This window comes from Anomaloglossus baeobatrachus, chromosome 1 (genome assembly GCF_048569485.1).
Source record: "Anomaloglossus baeobatrachus isolate aAnoBae1 chromosome 1, aAnoBae1.hap1, whole genome shotgun sequence".
Taxonomy (NCBI): domain Eukaryota; kingdom Metazoa; phylum Chordata; class Amphibia; order Anura; family Aromobatidae; genus Anomaloglossus; species Anomaloglossus baeobatrachus.
In genome coordinates, this window is record NC_134353.1 from 350,139,004 (window position 1) to 350,154,611 (window position 15,608).

The 15,608-nt window shown below is 47.3% G+C and overlaps 1 protein-coding gene across 1 annotated transcript in view; it reads right to left on the reverse strand.

The window, feature by feature from the left end:
• CFAP299 (cilia and flagella associated protein 299) overlaps window positions 1–15,608 on the reverse strand; it is a 916,670-nt gene that overhangs the window by 455,850 nt on the left and 445,212 nt on the right. The window lies entirely within an intron of this gene.

Consider the following 15,608-nt stretch of genomic DNA (forward strand, 5'->3'; position numbering starts at 1 on the left):
CCTAATTCCATTAATAACCTTTGGTCTATTCTCAACAAGTCGGTGAACAAACAAAAATACAAAAATTGTGATACAAACCAAACACTGATTATGTGGCGCCCTGGCCTAGCCAGGTCGTCACAGATAACACCCCCCACCCCCTTTAGACAGGGACATCAGCCAAACAAAAATCCTTGTTGCCTCCCTCCAGTGTCTGATGTCCACACCAGGTGGGGCGGAGCCAAGCGGTTGGCCCCACCCACCGAGGAGTTTACAGGCCTGGAGGCGGGAAAAGTGTCAGATGGAGTTTAGTGTTGGAGTTTGAGGAGTGAGGAGTAAGAACTTGGGTGTCTGGGTTTGTGGCCCAGGCACTGACAGCAAGGTTGGCAGACGGTGGTGGCCGTCTGCAGGAGTGGTGGAGGAATGCGGAACCGTAGGACCGGGGTCGGGCGACGGCCCGCCGGTACTGACCGGGGAGCAAAGTGAAGCCAGCACACACAGGCAAGGCCATCGGACCCCGACCAGGCTTGGAGCCGCCGAGAATAGTCAGATCCAAATGTGACTGGAACCCCGGGGTTTCACAACAGCAAAAGTCCCGATTGAAGGCAACAGCCCACACCGTGAGGGTATACAGCAACCGCCTAAGGCTAGAGACCCAAGGGCCAGCGATTGCAGGCAAACGGGCTCCTCCGGTACCCATACACCAGGGAGCGGATTACCGTTGGGAATCCATAGTAGTCAGAAAGAGAACATCAAGGTGCAGGGAAAGACAGCCGCCATCACCTGTCCGGGGAGAGACACTGCAGCCGGCTGCGGGACCCGCCCATCCAGCCATTTAGTTTATCGAGGACTTTGTACCTTTCTTGCTGAGTGAGTACACCCGTGCCATCCGGTACTACGCTGTCCCTGCAACCCTGCACCTTACCGACCCTGCCTCCCCGCAATATCACCGGGCCTCGGGACCACCAACCCCTACCCACGGAGGGGGAGAACAACATCCCAGCTGCTCCTTACCATCGCTCCCGGGATCCCCGTCATCAGCAGCGGTGGTGCCTATCTTCACCACGACCCGTGGGTGGCGTCACAGACCTAATCCCCCAAACCAACCACCCCTTTCACTCACGGGCGAGGAGCGCCACTCGAGTCCCCGGATCCGGCCCATTGCTCGAGCCACCGAGCAGCAGCAGCAGCCGCAGCAGCCGCAGCAGCGCCGGAGCCGAGCGTTAGCGAGAGCGCAGCAGTGACGGCGTCCTCCCCGCCCGCGACAACTTGGCGTCACGAACAGGATTGAACTCCTCTACTTACCAGTAGAAGTGCGCCTTGTGATCTCTGCCGGCGGTGTCCGGCCGAAAATTTTGAAGCGCCGCCATATTGGGGCGAAAATCTCCCGCTCGAGCATCTTCTCCGAACAGGGAAGGCACAAAAGCGAAGCCCCGCCCCCAACAAGCAACAGTGCTGAAGAGTACCAAGGAGGCGCGAGAGTGTGTCTGCCTGATGTAGCCGAAGCTATAAAAGCGGGGACGCCAGGACTCTGCATACAATTGGTTCCTGGAACACGGCCACGCATTATGTCCCGTCCGTCTGGCACCGTGGAAATCCCCGAGCCCACTCCAGGAACAGCGGCATGGGTGGAAGCCCGGACCGCTCAGATGTGCTGCCGCATTCAAGCCCAAGTCCGGTTCCTGATGGAGTGCTGGGTGGCTGAGATGGAGGAAGTGGCGACGGCCGTGCGGAGACGCGAGGTGGAGACAGAGTTGGAGGAGCGGGTAAGCGACCCACGCCCCTATGTCCGAGAAGGACCGGCCGCTGCGACTGAGGGGCCCGGCCTGCGCCCGCTCGCCCTCCTGCTTCCCCCGCCATCCGTACCAGCTGCTGTTGCCCCTCCGCTCGGTCTGCTATCCCCAACACCGGTAGCGGAAGCCAGCCCGTCCGCCCTAGAGGACCGGACTGGGGGAGTTGTTCGAGAACGGCCTGTGTCCCTCTCGCTACCGTGGAAGGCCCCGCGGGAAGTAGCTGTCCGCAACAAGGAGCCATCGGCCCCGGAAGTGGCCGCACCTGAAGCCGTTCCGGCTCCGGCAGTCCGCCCAGCCGTGGAAGAACCGGCCACTGCTGGCCCGAAGGCTCAACCGGTGAGATCAGCTAACCCTGAGTCCCCCGCCTCGGCTGAGGCTGCGCCGGGCCGCAACTGCAAAGCCGCAGTCCGGGCCATGTCACCGCAGGACCCCCACAAAAGAGAACCGGTAGTGGCCGGTGTGGGTGCGGTCCAGCGGGGCCCGACCCGGGCGCAGGGGTCTGCCAACGCCCCATACTGGGACAGGGAACCAAACCCATTGGGCCGGGAGATTGCCGCCAGAGAGCAGCAGAAGGCCGAAATGCTGGCGAGGGTGATCAGAGAGAAGGATGCACTCCGCCATGCCACCTTTTGGGTGCGGGGCCCGGTGTACGAGGGTCAAGTCCGGCAGTTCGACCAATGGAGGGGGTTTGGCTTCATCTATGAGCCGGGCCTGGTGGCCGAAGTATTCGTGGCCCGCCGTGATGTCAATTCACACCTCCCCACGGGCCATCCAGGTCGTGATCTATTACTGGGCGACCTAGTGACTTATACCCGCCACTGCGGAGAGGGCTGGTTCACCCTGGATCTCAAACAGAGGAAGAGCCGCAGTGAGCAGATGCGGCCCCAGCCCCCTCCTCCACCAAGCCGTCCGGATGTGGAGCAGGAAGAGGTCCTGGAGGAGTATGACCTTAAGTAGTGGCAGCGGTTCGCCGTTGCAAGCAGTTGTCCCCCGTTTGGACCCTCAGCAGTTTGATTGAATGACTTTAATTAATCGTGAACCTTTACCTGATTATCCATGTGATTATTCCGGCCGTTGCCAGCAAGTTGTCCCCGGAGGGACCCTGGGTGCTTTTAACCCCCCTGCATGAGAGACTACTCATGGACATGGCCGAGAACTAGCAGGCCACCCACGAAGTGGTGGGCTTGTAAATAAGTTGAGGGGTAATTTTCCGTCGGAGCCGCCTCCGGAGAGGCAGATTGGAGGAAGGGCCCGCAGCAGAGCAGGCTGGGGCCCGGCCACCACCAAGACCGGTGGCCATCCTCCGGGGGTCAGGGGTCCCCCAAGGACGTGGGGTCCCCTGAAATGACAGCCGGGTGCGAGTCACCGTACCCGTTCCCGCTCGGGCAGCCTGAACCTGGACTGGGGTCAAGGGGTGCTGCCCACTTCTTAGGGGCAGCATCAGGGCTAGGTTGCTTGGTTGGGAGAGCGGAAGACATCCGTCTGTCCGTCTGTTATTATTAAAAATGTTTTTGTTTATATGTGTAACGTTTAAGTGTCCTTACAAGAAATGCTTAAGTTTGAAAATGTTTACATGTTATTTATATTTTACAGTTTTTGAAAAGAAAAATAAAACCGGTGATGGACGGGCAGCCCGCTGACGGTCTGCATTTCACCAAGGGGGAATGTGGCGCCCTGGCCTAGCCAGGTCGTCACAGATAACATATAAACACCCCCCACCCCCTTTAGACGGGGACATCAGCCAAACAAAAATCCTTGTTGCCTCCCTCCAGTGTCTGATGTCCACACCAGGTGGGGCGGAGCCAAGCGGTTGGCCCCACCCACCGAGGAGTTCACAGGCCTGGAGGCGGGAAAAGTGTCAGATGGAGTTTAGTGTTGGAGTTTGAGGAGTGAGGAGTAAGCACTTGGGTGTCTGGATTTGTGGCCCAGGCACTGACAGCAAGGTTGGCAGACGGTGGTGGCCGTCTGCAGGAGTGGTGGAGCAACGCGGAACCGTAGGACCGGGGTCGGGCGACGGTTCGCCGGTACCGACCGGGGAGCGAAGTGAAGCCAGCACACACAGGCAGGGCCATTGGACCCCGACCAGGCTTGGAGCCGCAGAGAATAGTCAGATCCGAATGTGACTGGAACCCCGGGGTTTCACAACAGCAAAAATCCCGATTGAAGGCAACAGCCCACACCGTGAGGGTATACAGCTACCGTCTAAGGCTAGAGACCCAAGGGCCAGCGCCTGCGGGCAAACAGGCTCCTCCGGTACCCATACACCGGGGAGCGGACTACCGTTGGGAATCCATAGTAGTCAGAAAGAGAACATCAAGGTGCAGGGAAAGACATCCGCCATCACCTGTCCGGGGAGAGACACTGCAGCCGACTTTGTACCTTTCTTGCTGAGTGAGTACACCCGTGCCATCCGGTACCGCGCTGTCCCTGCAACCCTGCACCTTACCGACCCTGCCTCCCCGCAATATAACCGGGCCCCGGGACCACCAACCCCTACCCACGGAGGGGGAAAACAACATCCCAGCTGCTCCTTACCATCGCTCCCGGGATCCCCGTCATCAGCAGCGGTGGTGCCTAGCTTCACCACGACCCGTGGGTGGCGTCACGGACTAAATCCCCCAAACCAACCACCCCTTTCACTCATGGGCGAGGAGCGCCACTCGAGTCCCCGGATCCGGCCCACCGCTCGAGCCACCGAGCAGCAGCAGCCGCAGCAAGCGCCGGAACCGAGCGTTAGCGAGAGCGCAGCAGCGACGGCGTCCTCCCCGCCCGCGACAACTACACAAGAATGGCTTGTCATCAGTCAGGATTTGGCCCAGAAGCTGATATGCAGCACACAATTACAGAAGTCTTGAAAAATAAAGGTCAACACTTGTGATAGGCAGACCTGGACTGTAAAACTCTGGATCTGCACAGATTCCATTCGGCCACCTACGTAATAAAAATAAAAATCAAAGAAAAAAGAATGAAAAACAAGAATAAAGCAAGAGCTTTATACTTATCGGTCTCTGTGTAACTGTAAACTGCTTCTGGGGCCGCTCACTCTACTTCCGGGGCCACTCATTATCTTCATGCATATTAACTGCTTCCCTGAACCATCTCGGATTGGTTGCAGCCTGAGTGACAGGAAGTCTGACTGCTTGCAATCACGCACACTGTATACATCTAGATTGGTGTAAAAATAAATAGATTGGTGTAATAAATAGGTGTAATAAATGGTGTAATAAATAAGTGATACCAAGCCATGATATAGCACACGGCTACAGGCTGCAGATTTTTTTATTTAATTATTTAAATAAATTATTTTAGAAAATGGCATCACTCAGTTCAATGAGGTCACCTGAGAGCAGGTTACCTGCGATCACAGGTGGGGGACCGTGGGAACCTCCAGCTTTGACCGCAAATAACCTAAGTGACACCACTGTTCATCCCTGTGGCTCATTCTCTGCCTCAGGTCATAGTGGGCGGTCATGTTCTATGCCCGCATGCTGTCACTTCAGATGTAACAGGAGTGGAATCGTTGTGTGGATTATGTTGTATCTGGGTGTTTTGGGGGTTAAAAAAGGGGTGAAAGAGGGTGTTTTTTGTATTTTATTTCAAATAAAGAATTTTTTCGTTGTGTTTTTATTTCTTTTCACTTACAGATTAGTAATGGGGGGTTTACATAAACGCCTCCCAATACTAATCTAGTGTTTAGTGGCAGCTGTGAGTCGTCATTAAAACAGGCCAATCAGGATGAGCTGGGTAAAGTTCCGAGACTGTCGCATCTAATAGATGCGACAATCCTGAGTGGCTTCTGGCTGCTATTTTTAGTCTGGGGGGCTCAATAAGCATGGATCTCTCAAGCCTGAGAATACCAGCTCCCAGCTGTCAGCTTTATTATGGCTGGGTATCAAAATTGGGGGGGAACCGTTTTATAAAATTATTTATTTAAACAATTTTTTTAAACAGTTGCATACTGTTCCTCTAATTTTGATACAGAGCCAATATAAGCAAACAGCTTGTGGGCTGCAGCCTGTAGCCGTATGATTTCTCTGTGCTGGGTATCATAATATGGAGGGATTCTACCCCATATATGAGGACCTGCCTCCAGCTAGATATCCAGGATCAATACCTGGTTCGAACCAGGTTTTTCTTTAAACCCTTTAAACCCGATTGGACTCGCCGATCCTGGGTAACTGCGGGTCGACCCATCACTAGTTAACACTGTAAATATAAAGTCTTTACATAAACTTGATGTATTTATTAAAAAACAGTAAAAACATATGAAATGTTTATAATTTTATTTCAGTAACCATAAAAACATCTGACTAAAAGACAATGAGGAGACATACTTTGTGAAAACTAAAATTTGTGTCAGTCTCAAAACTTTTTTCTACAAATGTACAATTATGATATTCATAATAAGTAATGAGTTTGGGAATAGATTAAATGATAGGTATTTTATTTTTACCACCATTGTATGAAATGTACTTTGAGCTTCTTAAATAGGGAGAAAGTAGCTTTACATAGTCTAAGGATTAGGCTCCAAATACTTGGAAATGGTAAATGGCCTGTTTTCCAAAATAGAATAGCAAGAAAACATTGACTTCTCAATAGAGTATGAAGGACAGCACGGATGCCGGGCTATACGGACGCCGCACTTTTTTGCCAAGGAGACTCCATGTGTGAGTGTGACTTTGGCTGGGGTTCATGACACATACTGTTTTTTTTAGGCTGGTGTCCATTATACCACTGCCGGTCCTCGCTGTGGACTAAATAGTAACACACGCAAGACTAGAATTCATGTGGCAAGCAAACTTGTTCAGTTTATTCTTCACACCGGTATGACAGACTTGGCCTCATTGTTCTGGTTCAACTGTTTCTGTGGTACTCTTTCTTGACCTGTCCCCCTACTATATTGGAACTCGTCCCTGTTCCCACTCTTCCATACACCTTCGTCCACTTCTTGTCCCTGACGGCTGTTAGTCGCACGACTGTCTAAGCCTACTGGGGTGAGCCGTAGGCTCCTAACCTCTAGAGGTTACCTCAGAGTTCCCTCTTGGCCCTGACACAGTGGCCACATCTTCTCTTACTCAAGCCTTATAAAGAACTGGCACCCCATGAGACCCGCACAAGCCAACCCTCTTGCCATCTATCACTCCTCCTCTACTTTGACTTAAACCTGTCTGATCTATAATCTACTGCTGCCCCAGCTTGCCCGCTAGGTGGTGCCTGCCGTAATTGGCCCCGACACTGCTACATCGAGAACCTACACTCTGCTAGCAGTATTTACATGTTAACATACACTTATAACAATCAACAGCATATATAATATGTTTAGTATAAAACACCTAGACAACATATAGCCTAAAACAGTGTAGGTACATCACTACATGTATACTGCTTGAGCCTGGTTGGATGTATTTACAGAAGTGTAATTGCTAAGTTTTCCGCCAAATTGTGTTCTGGATGGTTACATGGCTGTTTGTTATGCAGTGTAAAGGAAAATCATCAAAGATCTCACAGCCACTTGACTTCAGCACCAAATGAAAGGAACAAGTGGTACAGATCACAGAGACGACTTTTCTGCCAGCAGCGATTCTGCCAAGATCCCGCACTCCTTGCACTGCACGGGACTGTTTAGCTGGAATGCAATTGACAGCCCTCCATATTCCCTCTCCTGGGTCTTTGTGTTCAGAATTTCAGTAGCTAGTATTTACATAATTACAATATCACGATGAGAAAACAGATTCATTACTCTCTCCCTGAACAGTTACTTATTGTAATTCCGTCCTCTGCTAATTATTAAAAACATGTAAGGGGAAAGACTGTAATTATATCTGATGGGCCATAATTAGGATGGGAAAGCATTTTTATTTTTCTGGATTTTACTTTTAAGAACCACACATGGATATGGTTTTATGAAGCCAACACAGCTGTGAGGTATGTTTTATTTCTTTGTAGTAAAAATAATATTCCAAAAATAATTCTGATTATATGAATATTATTATGAATAATAACAACAGTATATTGAGTATGTTAATTAAAAAATAATATTGCCGTAAATTTCTAAGAGATTTAGATACAAAAATACATCCAAAACTGGGACAATCGAAAGGGAATCTGTAACCAGGTTTTTCTACCCCATCTTAAAGCAACATGATGTAGGGGCAGAAACCCTGATTCCAGCTACACTGTGTGCAGAATTATTAGGCAAATGAGTATTTTGATCCCATGATACTTTTTATACATGTTGTCCTACTCCAAGCTGTAAAGGCTTGAGAGCCAAATACCAATTAAGTAAATAAGGTGATGTGCATCTCTGTAATGAGGAGCGGTGTGGTGTAATGACATCAACACTCTATATAAGGTGTGCTTAATTATTAGGCAACTTTCCTTTGGCAAAATGGGTCAGAAAAGAGATTTGACGGGCTCTGAAAAGTCCAAAATTGTGAGAAGTCTTGCAGAGGGATGCAGCAGTCTTGAAATTGCCAAACATTTGAAGCATGATCACCGAACAATCAAGCGTTTCATGGTAAATAGACAACAGGGTCGGAAGAAGCATGTTGGGCAAAAAAGGCGCAAAATAACTGCCCATGAATTGAGGAAAATCAAGCTTGAAGCTGCCAAGATGCCATTTGCCACCAGTTTGGCCATATTTCAGAGCTGCAACGTTACTGGAGTATCAAAAAGCACAAAGTGTGCCATACTCAGGGACATGGCCAAGGTAAGGAAGGCTGAAAAACGACCACCTTTGAACAATAAACATAAGATAAAACGTGAAGACTGGGCCAAGAAACATCTTAACACTGATTTTTCAAAGGTTTTATGGACTGATGAAATGAGAGTGACCCTTGATGGGCCAGATGGATGGGCCAGAGGCTGGATCAGTAAAGGGCAGAGAGCTCCACTCCGACTCAGATGCCTGCAAGGTGGAGGTGGGGTACTGGTATGGGCTGCTATCATCAAAGATGAACTTGTGGGACCTTTTCGGGTTGAGGATGGAGTGAAGCTCAACTCACAGACCTACTGCCAGTTTCTGGAAGACAACTTCTTCAAGCAGTGGTACAGGAAGAAGTTGGTATCGTTCAAGAAAAGCATGATTTTCATGCAGGACAATGCTCCATTACATGCATCCAACTACGCCACAGCGTGCCTGGCCAGTAAAAGTCTAACAGATAAAGAAATAATGACATGGCCCCCTTGTTCACCAGATCTGAACCCCATAGAGAACCTGTGGTCCCTCATAAAATGTAAGATCTACAGGGAGGGAAAACAGTACACCTCTCGGAACAGTGTCTGGGAGGCTGTGGTGGCTGCTGCACGCAATGTTGATCGCAAACAGATCAAGCAACTGACAGAATCTATGGATGGTAGGCTGTTGAGTGTCATCATAAAGAAAGGTGTCTATATTGGTCACTCATTTTTTGGGGTTTTGCTTCTGCATGTCAGAAATGTTTATTTCTAAATTTTGTGCAGTTATATTGGTTTACCTGGTGAAAATAAACAAGGGGGATGGGAATATATTTTTATTAAGTTGCCTAATAATTCTGCACAGTAATAGTTACCTGCACAAATAGATATCCTCCTAAGATAGCCAAATATAAAAAAACCCACTCCAACTTCCAAAAATATTAAGCTTTGATATTTATGAGTCTTTTGGGTTGATTGAGAACATAGTTGTTGATTAAGAATAAAAACATCCTCTAAAATACAACTTGCCTAATAATTCTGCACACAGTGTATGTAACACTTATGGGGCTGCTTGCTACAGTTTTGTTAAAATCTCTGTTTTATATGCAGCAGATCTATCAGTACTCTGAATGCTGAGCTCTGGATAACCTCACCCACACCACTGATTGATAGCTGTCTATGTACACTATGCATAAGCAAAAAGGTACCAATCAAGTGATGGGAGCAGGCTGCACTACAAATCAGCAGGTTTACTAGTCCTCTAGTGATAATCTCTTGCTGATAAAACAGTGATTTTATTAAAACTACTCCAAGCAGCCCAGTATGTGACACATTGTTGAAATCAGGATATTTGTCTCTACATTATGCTAATCACAGATTACGTAGCAGTACCTAGTGACAGATTCCCTTTAAAGTTGATCTCAGCTTCCTGAAACAAACATCATATTCTGCACTATCAACTACCAGAAAGACTGGAAAGGGAAATAACCTGACCAGAAAAGTCTTTAAAAGAAAAGGTAAATGATGTAAATACTATATTGAGGATCAGAGGGTGACAGGTGGGTGTATAAAAGAAAGGACACCCATACAAAAATATTATCAAAAATATTATTAAAACAGCATATGACATGCTCACCAGGGCCATGGGGCACTCGGAACCGGGCCGAGGTTCTGTTCTGGGAGGTGACAGCGACAGTGCTCGACTCCGTGACCCTGGCGGTGTTGTTTTAAATTGAGTGATGAGATATTTAAAGGGGATAAGTTGTGACACCACCCGTGGTATGCGGCAAGATATGGGCCGCTGCTGCCATTCAGTTTCCCTGGGGTTGGTGGTGATTAAGCAGAGGTGGTTCAGCTCTCCACGGGTAGAGCTTAACCCCCAGAGCAGGTGATCATGTATGATGGAGGTATAATGTTCATTGTTCACACTAATGTAGGGTTAGTGGCGCAGGCAAAGACTCCAGGACACTGCGGGAATGCAGTCACAAGTTCTTTACTCACAATTGTCAGTTCCATATTATCACGTTGAGACGGTCAGATGCTGTCCTTGGAGTGCTGAGTCTTGCGGTGATGGGATCCAGCCGATCCCCAGATAGTTCGGAGCACAAGACAGGTGTCCCTTTCTGTAAAGGCCTTTCCTGGTCGTCTTCCTGCGCTGGCCTGTCCCGCCTGCCCCACGCCTCACACACAGTGCCCTGAGCCAGTGCCCGCGGACCCTTTCCTGGGCGGCTTTTTCACTGTCCCCTGGTCCTATCTGGTCACCTTCCAGCGGATTCGAGTGTGGTAGTGGCTTTGGCACATAAAGATACCTCAGCCTCCGGTTTGCAAGCTGAGCCTGGTTGTTCTCCACTAGTCTAGGGGACGGTTCCCCCTTGCGGCCAAGTCCCTCCACACTGGTCAAGTCGGCTGTGGATGTGAGCCCGCAGGTGGATCTCTCACTTCCCGTGGCTCTAGGACCTATTCTTCCTTTTCTTTCTGATCTTCCACCTGGTCCTATGACGAGCTCCTTCGGCTACTTCGGTTCTAAGTGTCCTCTCACTAACTTACTCCACCTACAGACTGGCCCCGGGACTGTGCTCTCCCTTAAGAGCAACTCACCCTAACCAGGGCCTGATAGATTGTAGCTAAACTAAGAGTGTGTGTGTGTGTGTGTGTGTGTGCTGTGATCTGTGTGCTCCTTCTTACCAGGGAATGGGATCCCACACCTCTGGCTGAGGTGCAGTACCTCTGTGGCGACTGGACCCTCAGGGGTGCCACACATACAGTATATCAAATTGAGAGTCATTTAAGTCCATGTAGTAAATACGATGCAGACACATACATAAATTTGAGGGATACAACATAGGTAAAATGATCCAGGTAGTAATGCTGTCATATATATCAAAGATGCAGAGAATGAAGTGAACTTCTATGTATAAATTGCTAGTGCTGTTCAAAATGTATGGTCTGCACTTACAAGGTAATGTACTGTAATTGGAGACTCCCAAAGCTGAGTGACGCATTTTGGCTGTTGCCTTCATCAAAACTAATCCATTTCTCTCCTTGCTTGTCCTCCGCTTCTCCCCTCTGCAAATCTTTTTATTGGCTCCCAATTTCCCAACGTATCCAGTTCAAGCTACTAACATTAACCCACAACAATGTCCTCCTCCATATAACTCAAAAATAATCACCCAACATCTTCCAACTTGTAATGTCCAGTCCTTCCTACACTTCCTTCTCTCCTCCACATTCATTCAGTACATTCATCATCTAAGACTTCACTCGAGGTCCCTTATCCTCTTAAATTTTTTTACAACAACATGTCCAATTGTCCACCACATTTGGAACTTTCAGATGGAACTTGAAAACCCATCTCTTTAAGAAAGCTTACAGCCTGCATTGACCTTGCTGCCGCCTCACCACCACCGAAGCTGCTACAACCCAATAACCTTCTGATTCCCTCCCCATTATCCTGTAGACTGTAAGCCCGCAAGGGTCCTTGAAGTAGTATTTCAAGATATATTCCATCGCATCATCATAAAATATAATATAGTCATATGGGCATATGGGCACCCCTATTAATGTTAACCTTTTTTCTTTATAACAATTTGGGTTTTTGCAACAGCTATTTCAGTTTCATATATCTAATCACTAATGGACTCAGTAATATTTCTGGATTGAAATGAGGTTTATTGTACCTACAGAAAATGTGCAATCCGCATTTAAACAAAATTTGACCGGTGCAAAAGTATTGGCACCCTTATCAATTTCTTGATTTGAACACTCCTAACTACTTTTTACTGACTTACTAAAGCACTAAATTGGTTTTGTAACCTCATTGAGCTTTGAACTTCATAGGCAGGTGTATCCAATCATGAGAAAAGGTATTTAAGGTGGTCACTTGCAAGTTGTTCTCCTATTTGAATCTCCTATGAAGAGTGGCAACATGGGCTCCTCAAAACAACTCTCAAATGATCTGAAAACAAAGATTATTCAACATAGTTGTTCAGGGGAAGGATACAAAAAGTTGTCTCAGAGATTTAAACTGTCAGTTTCCACTGTGAGGAACATAGTAAGGAAATGGAAGAACACAGGTACAGTTCTTGTTAAGCCCAGAAGTGGCAGGCTAAGAAAAATATCAGAAAGGCAGAGAAGAAGAGTGGTGAGAACAGTCAAGGACAATCCACAGACCACCTCCAAAGACCTGCAGCATCATCTTGCTGCAGATGGTGTCAATGTGTATCGGTCAACAATACAACGCACTTTGCACAAGGAGAAGCTGTATGGGAGAGTGATGCGAAAGAAGCCGTTTCTGCAAGCACGCCACAAACAGAGTCGCCTAAGGTATGCAAAAGCACATTTGGACAAGCCAGTTACATTTTGGAAGAAGGTCCTGTGGACTGATGAAACAAAGATTGAGTTGTTTGGTCATACAAAAAGGCGTTATGCATGGAGGCAAAAAAACACGGTATTCCAAGCAAAGCACTTGCTACCCACAGTAAAATTTGGTGGAGGTTCCATCATGCTTTGGGGCTGTGTGGCCAATGCCGGCACCGGGAATCTTGTTAAAGTTCAGGGTCGCATGGATTCAACTCAGTATCAGCAGATTCTTGACAATAATGTGCAAGAATCAGTGACGAAGTTGAAGTTACACAGAGGATGGATATTTCAGCAAGACAATTATCCAAAACACTGCTCCAAATCTACTCAGGCATTCATGCAGAGGAACAATTACAATGTTCTGGAGTGGCCATCCCAGTCCTCAGACCTGAATATCATTGAAAATCTGTGGGATGATTTGAAGCGTGCTGTCCATGCTCGGCGACCATCAAACTGAACTAAACTGGAATTGTTTTGAAAACAGGAATGGTCAAATATACCTTCATCCAGGATCCAAGGACTCATTAAAAGCTACAGGAAGCGACTAGAGACTGTTATTTTTGCAAAAGGAGGATCTACAAAATATTAATGTCACTTTTATGTTGAGGTGCCCATACTTTTGCACCGGTCAAATTTTGTTTAAATGCGGATTGCACATTTTCTGTTAGTACAATAAACCTCATTTCAATTCAGAAAGTCCATCAGTTATTAGATATATGAAACTGAAATAGCTGTTGCAAAAACCCAAATTGTTATAAAGAAAAAGAGTTAACATTAATAGGGGTGCCCAAACTTTTTCATATGACTGTACATGATGAGTTTTTATTTGACTCTTTTTTTCAAATATATCTCATAATAAATAAACCTCAGGTGGAGCTGTAATACGTGATTTAAAACGTTTTTTCGCTGAACTGATGGAATAAAACATGAAAAACTAATTCAGTACACGTAAGTAATATTTTTTCGACCACTGTTTATAAGTGGAATGCCATCTCTTAACAAGAGCATCACAACTTCAAGAGTACTGACTGAATTTATTTATGGACTTATTTACTCACAGAAGTAGCGGGTGGGGAGAAGCCAACTGGTCTCCTGTCGGGTTTAGTAGTTGTTTTTCTCTGAAATCATGCATCCAGTTTCCGATATAATACATACTGTTAATAGATTGGGTAGCATGTATCTGCACTGTTAGGTTCCCTTTAAAATAAAATCAAACAAATGTAGTGTCTGGTTTGCCTAATTATCCTAAGTCAGGTGGCAAAGCTCGTTAAAAAAATCGATACAGATATTTAGTATTGCTTTATACAAAAGGTGAAACTAGAATTCAAATCCTCTTTCTTTATAATGAGGTTATTTGAATAATTATTTTACCAAAAGAGATTTGCCTAGCCTAAACATCCCCTTAAACTAACTTGGCAATCTCCACAAGGAGAAATGTTACCTCTCAATTAGCCAAACCAGATCTACTGCTTTGTACTAATGAGGGGCAAACACCCCAAAACACATGTCTGCAAAGGTAGTGTCTGGTTTGGCTCTTTATCCTAAGTCATGTGATAAGGCTCAATAAACGGTCAATATTGACTTTTAGAATTGCTACCATCAATAGGTGGCCTTAAGCTGGTGTCACACTAAACGACAGCGACGTCGCTGTTACGTCACCATTTTCGGTGACGTAACAGCGACCTTGTAAGTCGCTGTTATGATCGCTGCTTAGCTGTCAAACACAGCAGAAGCAGCGATCATAAGGTCGCTGTGCTACATGTTCAGAGAGCAGGGAGCCGCGCTTAGCGCTGGCTCCTTGCTCTCCTGCAGCACACATCGGGTTAATTAACCCGATGTGTGCTGCAGCTACATGTCACAGTTCAGAGAGCAGGGAGCCGCGCTTAGCGCTGGCTCCTTGCTCTCCTGCAGCACACATCGGGTTAATTAACCCGATGTGTGCTGCAGCTACATGTCACAGTTCAGAGAGCAGGGAGCCGCGCACACTGCTTAGCGCTGGCTCCTTGCTCTCCTTGCTACAGTATACATCGGGTTAATTACCCGATGCATACTGCAGCCACATGTCACAGTGCAGGAGCCGGCACTGGCAGCAAGAGCGGAGGCTGGTAACCAGCGTAAACATCGGGTAACCAGGGAAAGGTCTTCCCTTGGTTACCCGATGTTTACGCTGGTTACAGCTTACCGCAGCTGCCAGTGCCGGCTCCTGATCGCTTCATTTCGTCGCTCTCTCGCTGTCACACACAGCGATGTGTGTGTCACAGCGGGAGAGTGACGACCAAAAAATGAAGCTGGACATTCAGCAACGACCGGCGACCTCACAGCAGGGGCCAGGTCGTTGCTGGATGTCACACACAGCGACAGCGACGGGACGTCGCTGCAACGTCACAGAAAATGGTGACGTAGCAGCGACGTCGTTGTCGTCGTCGTTATGTGTGACACCAGCTTTAGAGTTCAAGTCCTTTCCATCACTGAAGATACAATTTGAAAAATAAAATCACAAGTTCTCTCTACCAGTACATATTAAGATGACTATATTACTGATTCAGGTTGTTCATAAAAGGTGAAGCAGATGAAGAAAAAAATCTATGTAAAACTTTCATCCAAGCTTGAATATTAGAAGGATGCTATAAAGAAAGGAATCCAAAGAACTCACAATCTGATATATTGCAGGGTTTTAAACTGGCTATATAAGAACCAACTGTCTGCACTTGGTAAGAGGTATAACAAAAATGTCTAAGTTTTGGCAAAACAAAATTGGTTTTATTCCATAATTCTTTTAGTAAGACACCTACCAATATAGCA